The 7372-nt window shown below is 40.7% G+C and overlaps 1 pseudogene; it reads right to left on the reverse strand.

The window, feature by feature from the left end:
- Positions 1 to 1409: 1409 nt before the first annotated feature.
- On the reverse strand, positions 1410 to 6520 carry LOC138053545 (oncoprotein-induced transcript 3 protein-like; annotated as a pseudogene).
- Positions 6521 to 7372: the final 852 nt, after the last annotated feature.

Here is a 7372-nt window from a genome sequence, read left to right on the forward strand (position 1 = left end):
GATCTGGGTCGAACTTGAAATAGCAGTAACAGCTTAGCTTGTCACTGCTTAGATTAGCATTTAGGGCCGGGTTGAGTTCCTGTATTAACAAGGAGCCTTTACCATTCAACAAAAACTGAAAATTCCGGCTGGAAATTCAAGTAGTACAGCTCATTCCACCGGAAAGTTTCCGAAAAAGATGGAAATCCTCAGACGTATTCCTCTTTTCCCGTTCCAACCGAAATGACCAGAAAAACCCCGTACCATTTGTAAACTCCCACTCGACCCGATTTTCCCGCCTCTCGACACTGCAGTTGCAGCCGTCATTTTCACTTGTTATTGTTTTCTTCTAGCCGCGAGAGACTCGGGCCAGCGAAACGCCACACCGGGAAAATCCTGTACCGTTGTACCATTAGGAGCGTTCCATTCCAACAGGATTTTCCGAGCAAATGGTGAACGCCCAAGGTTTTTTTTATCTTACAATGGTAATTAGTTCTTCCGGACGCGAGAATGATCCCATTTTAACTTGTGTCCCGTGGTCTTGATAGAGCGGCTTTCGATTGAGTGACGAAAGTAATTAGCGAATTGCTTTTGTTTTGCATTACTTCACTCAGTGATTGGTTCAAAGTTCTCGCGCCACTTTTACAACTTTTACGATGTGAAACTAAAACCAATCGTGGTTCAAGCGTGCACATTTTCCCTCGCTTTGTGTTGGCTACGTGTAATTACTTCGAGCTTTGATTGGTTTACTGGATTGTCTCCGTCCTTTTTGATTGGCCAAAGTAATTACTTACGACACTCTATTGAAACTCGCTCAATGATCAGCAATAGCTGATGCGTGTTCTTGAAAATAAATGTTGCAGCATACGGAACGTCAAGTCAAATTTAAAATGCGTTGCTTCACGATGTTTATTACCGCCTTGTGTGTTATTTTTCTTATTAAACTTCGGTGGCCGAAGAACAAGAGTCTCTACAGTACAGCGAAGTTCTAAGGCCATGATTTTCCGCAAATGATTTGAGATTCTGCATTTTGCTAAACGCGATAACCGAAAAACTGAGAAGAAAACTGCGAAACGTTTTGTCAACAAAGCTCACGACAGGAAAAGAGAGCTAGGAAAAACCTTCATGAAATAGACCCTATGCAAAAATGGCTGCCTTTATGTTATTCTTTTTTTCATATTCAAAAGAGCCCAACTAACCTCGTTTTTGAGACGAAAATTCTAAAGAATTTGTTATCCCGAACGAGGTTAGTTGGGCTATTTTGTATATGAACAAAAGAATAATTTAAAGCAGCCATTTTTGCATAGGGTCTATAAATGTGTGAAAGAAGGAGTAACGCACCCTTCTTGAGCAAAACATTCATATTTCGAACTCAAGATACCAATAATTTTGTCAAGTCCAGTTGATTATTAAGATTAAACGATTTTGTTTCACTCTTGATCCTCAATGGCAAGCACAGTATACCGAGCAGGCTTGTCAGATGACTTCTTTAACGCCATCAATGCAGTTCCCGCCAAACAAGCAGCGCACATCAGCAACAACGTAATCAAAAGAGCAGGATTGGAACCTAGAATAAATGAATGAATGAATGACTATATTTAAGTGTCAGTAATATTAAAAAACTCATTAATAAAACAAAAGACAAATTAGTTAATCAATACATGTATCTGTATGCCTGATACAGATTACTCTTCATTTACCGTTTCATTCGATTTGTCAAATGTCTTGAATGACCACGGCTTCGCCTCGAGTTTGTAAATGTGATACAGGTCTGCCGCTCATATTGTATACTATATTACATAGCAGTATACCACCCCTACCCCCAGAAAATCAATTCATTTGGAAGGGAGAATCCTTGTTATATACTTCCAGGATTGTTATAACGCCAAAGCTAATGTGTGACTCTGAAAAAAAAAAACACTGCCTAATTGCGAAGTACAACTAAAGCCTAAGTTTCACATCTATATCATCCTCTACGGGTGTATGACGAACTCACAAGGGCCCACCATCAAGTTGTCTGGTTAACTCAATTGGTCATTGAAGCACTTCACGGTTATCCGAGCTGGTGTTCAGGTTTTACTTTCGTTACTGCTCAATAACGTTCAAAACTGGGGCGCTGTTCAGTCTATTACATGCCATTTTCCGCAGTTTAAATATTTTAAAAGTCTTTCATGTATAGTCCCTTTATACCTTTAAATTTTAGCGAAGTCGGAAAGAGGCAAATTCCTCAACTTTCTCTCATAAAACTCCTTGCCATAACAATAAATGGTTTGGAGTGAAACATCAAATTTTGGTTTTGTAATGTTTGATAACGACTGTATGGACTCTAGATGGTTCGGATTTCACTAAACAGCTACAACACGAGGAGATCGCACGCCATGTTGATTTCCCAGCGTACCTTTACGTGCACAGGCATCCAATTTCTTACTACACTACAGGTTAACCACGGTAAGAAAACTTTGTTAGGTGACGTTTCGAGCACCAGTCCTTCGTCCGAGCGGTGGTTCATTTACCTTTAATAACTCGTTTGATAAGACCAAGTTTTCATGGATTCTGTCTGTCCGACTAAATCTACAAAGATGAGTCGAATGCGGAAGTTTTTGATAATCTATGTGTAGTAGCAACAACAAAGAAAACGAACAGAAACGATGCCATGATGCCCAAACTTTGAATATTCCTCTTTTTTTCATACGAGTCCTCTGTTTATTTACTCACCACTATTGTTCGCTGCTTTATCGGCCTTTTCTTCTCGCCTCTTCCGAGATTGGTGGAGTGGCCCCTGAGCTAAATGATATACGTCATCAATCATGTGATCACTCACTTCACGGGTTTGTCGAACTCTTGACTGACACTTTTTTGCGCACTTGGAAGATGGATCAGTTGCATTGCACAAGATCACCCGACAATGAATGAACACAAATGGATGATCAGCGATGAACTTAAAGGCTTCCAAGCTAAACCGTTGGGCACTTAATGAATGCGCAGGATGGAACTTAACTGTGCTATCGTTTGGGCATCTAAAATATAATAAAAAGCATTACAATATTATGCATCTTAAAACAGATGGTAGATAGCGCGTCACAAGGACATTTCCCTAGAGATGGAAGCCCAGATCAACGTTTTATGCTACTGACTACACGTATACTTTTGTTTATGCGACCTGTGTTTATCTCTTTTTCAAAAAAAAGTGATTGCTGAACAATTCACTGACCCTTTGCAATGAAGTCGTACTTCAGTGGATTCTTGTGATTCTGACTGGGCGTGGCAAAACATCTGTCAGCCATGATTGATAGCTGTTTATCACTTGAGGTCACTGACACCTCAAAGAACAGAAGCTTGCGCAGCCTTACAGCAACAGGAAAGTCATCCTTCATATACGGACTCACGAATCTCTTGTCAGGAAACATTCAGAGAACATTCAGAGACAGGGTAAACTTTCCTTTGCCTTCATCGCTAAACACGAGTTTTCTGTTATTTGGCTTCCAACCAACTGCAGAAGCAATGCCACTTAGAGAAAACACACAGCTAAAATCGATTTCCAGTTCACGCACACGAGTCACTACATTCCCATCAATGACGGGAATTTCTAACACTGAATTGGAATACACGATGTTGGAAGGAGTGTTCTTGCGGGTAGTGTTGCAGCCAGTCAGCGGTGTTGAGAGTATAAAGTGTGCGCTGGTTTCTGTTGCTTTGCATATGGTGTCCAGGAGTCGAAGGTGCTCACGGTCAATACCACGGAGAAGAGACTTGGAGATAATAATGGTCATATTGTTGCTGTTGCATCACACATCGACAGCAGGAGCTAAAAGAGAATTGATCGCTTAGTTTAATTAAGGATGATGCTCTAGACAAAAGTTGACTCATGAAGACAAGATTCCCGCTGGGGTCGAAAATGTCTTTGTAAATACAGGTGGTAACCTCTATGCTAGTGATTTTCTTTTCAAAGGTTTTGCTCGAGGTCATCACTTCACGAGTTGATACGGTGGGGCGGAAAAAACACTGTTCACTTAAAGAAAAAACCTCAAGAATGCATTTCTTATCGTTTAGAGTTCTAACTAGCAATGTAATTGAAAGCCTGGCTTTTGCTGACCTCTTATTGATCCCTAATGTTGTAATTAAATTACTAGCAAAAGCCTCCGTTTTAAAAGTCAATACTTTCATGTCCACTTTGCACATAAACGACCAAGTGTGGGTATCAGGACTTATGACATTGGGGAATTGGGTACTTCTGTGATGCTTGGGGTAGAAAATTTAAAATATGGAAATCCTAGAGGGTGTCCCCTGGGTGTGCACATTAAAGGGGGAACCAGTCCCTATAGATATGTGCTTACCATGACATGTCTTATTATCTGATAATAAGCTTAGCCCCGGGTCTGGACATTCGCATTTATAGCCTCCTTCAGAATTAACACACTTGTGGCTGCAGCCGCCATTCTTTGTTTCCAAACATTCGTTGATGTTTGAAACAAAAATGAATAATCACTCTAACTTTCCTACCTTTAGCACAGTCTATCTTTTGCTCTAAAATTGCTGAAACGAACGCGTGCGTTGAACTTTCAAAATAGCGAACATTCAGTTCTGAACCTGCGTGTCGCAAATACCGTGGGTATCAGTGAGAGCGACGAGCCGCGAGCTGGCAGTTCACAACGATTTTAAAGGAAAAGAGCGCCTGCTGGCAGTTTAGTACTGAAGAGATATAGCTCAAGATATCACCATTGTAAGAAACTGTACAGGTATTTCTCCAATGCAAGAAATTGGTTAAGGCCATGTTCGACCACCGACCATCTCCCGGGCATTTCTTTATAAGAAGGATCATGTGGACAGTTGAACGAGCAGCATTCGGTGTCCATTTTCCACTGTCACGTGATGCAACTGTCCCGTGATATTTTCACATGGCAACTGGTGTTAAGAGACGACCACTTGTACAAAGACACTAAAATTTCAGTTAACATTTTGCACTGACTTAATTTGACAAAGAAATCACGCTAAAGCGGGAACCAATCCTTACAGATGTGTGGGTACCATGACATGTCTTATTATCTGATGATAGGGTTAGCCCCGGGTCTGGACATTCACATTTATAGCCTCCTTCAGAATTAACACACTTGTGGCTGCAGCCGCCATTCTTTGTTTCCAAACATTCGTTGATGTCTGAAACAAAAATGAATAATCACTCTAACTCTCTGACCTTTAGTACTAAAGGAGATTACGAGCAGTCTACCTTTTGCTCTAAAGTCGCTGAAACGAACGCGTGCGTTGAACTTTATAAATGGCAAATATTCAGTGCTGAACCTTCGCGTCGCATATATCGCCGGTGTCGGTTAGAGCGACACGCAGCGCGATCGCAGTCCACAACGTCTTTAGAGAAAAAGAGATACTGCTGGCACTGTAGTACTGAAGCCGTATAGCTCCAGATATCACCATTATAAGAAAATTCACAGGAACCTGTCCAAAGCAAGAAATTTATTGAGCCATGTTCGACCACCGACCATCTTCCGTGCACTCTTTATAAGACGAACCTTGTGGACAGCGGAAGGAGCAGCATTTGGTGTCCATTTTCCACCGTCACGTCACGCAACTTTTCGATGATATTTTCACATAGCGACTGGTGTTAAGAGACGACCACTTGTACAAAGACACAAAAATTCAGTTAACATTTTGCACTGACTTAATTTAACAAAGAAATCACATTAAAGCGGGAACTAATCCCTACAGATGTGTGCGTACCATGACATGTCTTATTATCTGATGATAGGGTTAGCCCTGGGTCTGGACATTCACATTTATAGCCTCCTTCAGAATTAACACACTTGTGGCTGCAGCCGCCATTCTTTGTTTTCAAACATTCGTTGATGTCTGAAACAAAAATGAATAATCACTCTAACTTTCTGACCTTTACTACTGAAGGAGATTGCGAGCAGTCTATCTTTTACTCTAAAGTCGCTGAAACGAACGCGTGCGTTGAAATTTCAAAATGGCAAACATTCAGTGCTGAACCTACGCGTCGCATATACCGCGGGTGTCGGTTAGAGTGACGTTCCGCGCTCTGGCAGTCCAGGACGTTTTAAGAGCAAAGAAGACGCTGCTGATAGTCTAGTACTGAAGAGATATAGCTCAAGTTGTCGGGAACACAAGTCATGAATTTTGTCGGCAAAAAAAGTAAAAAACAGCTTAAGAGTTTGAGGGAAAAAGGATTTGTTTCATTTTCTCATCTTTTTAAGCTTAGTTCCCAGGGCGCCTTATTTTTTTTGTTATTTTGATGACGCGGTACGCTTACGTCGATTGTTTCACTCAAAGCAGTGTCTGTCTGTTGGTGTTTTTCGTTCAAACGTTCACTTCAAAACGAATTGATTTACGTTGTTTCATATGAAATGTGAACTGTGCGTATTTGCGTACAAACCTTTGCAGCTGACTGTCCTCACATCTCGGCTCCAGACTCCTAGTTTCATGCACTGCATGGACGTAGGGCCGCTCAGTCGATATCCGCGGGAGCAGGAAAACGAACAAGTTGATCTTTAACGCTGATTGGACGAGAGACAATGTAAAGGAGAGACACGCACCTTTGACAGTTTGCTGCGATGATAAAAAACAATAGAAAAAACAATAGAAAATCTGATTATCCATGTCATACTGCTCAAACATTGTTGTTGAGGAAACAACAATCGTTGGACAGTTCATACTTCGCTCATTTGTTCCGGCCCTTCTTAGCAAGGCTTAGCAGACATGTCAGCGAAGGAGACTGCAGATAAATGAACGACGGTCATATTACAAGGAAAAATTCCTTTGGGAGTCGAACTCTACTTCAAACCACTTTTTTTTCTTCTTCAATAAATCGATATAAGGTAGGTCACTTAAGCTACACATTGCATAAAGAGCAGTCCTTGATATTTGTTGTTTGAACTCTTAGTTATATATCATGAACCACTGTAAATACTGTAAATTCTCGATTAAGCGCCACAGTGGCTAGTACGCTCTGGGAGTGGAGCTTAACAGTGAGAGGAAAAATCCTATGTCAGGTGTTAAGTAGCCTTATCTCCAAAGGAATACTTCTTGTCTATTTAATTTTTGCGTGTAGCTTACCTTTATATTATATTTTGCTCGGAAAAAAGAGTGGGGGTTTAAGAAATTAAATGCTCCTAAAAGGCCTTATTAGAAAGGGAGACGAAATAGGAGATTTACGGCATGTTTTTCTTTAATTTTGTATTAGCGCCTTCCAGTTGTGTTGAATTAGAGCTACAAGTAGCACTGTATGTTTGGTAAACTTTGAAAAACGTTTTATTACATTGGTTTAAGATAGGCACATTCGTTTTTTGAGAAAAGATCATTACTGAAAAGAAGAAAAACAAATTTTAGTGACGAAGACAACTCAGACGTTCTCAGAAATCTCTCG

Source organism: Montipora capricornis, chromosome 6, assembly GCF_036669925.1.
Source record: "Montipora capricornis isolate CH-2021 chromosome 6, ASM3666992v2, whole genome shotgun sequence".
Classification (NCBI taxonomy): Eukaryota; Metazoa; Cnidaria; class Anthozoa; order Scleractinia; family Acroporidae; genus Montipora; species Montipora capricornis.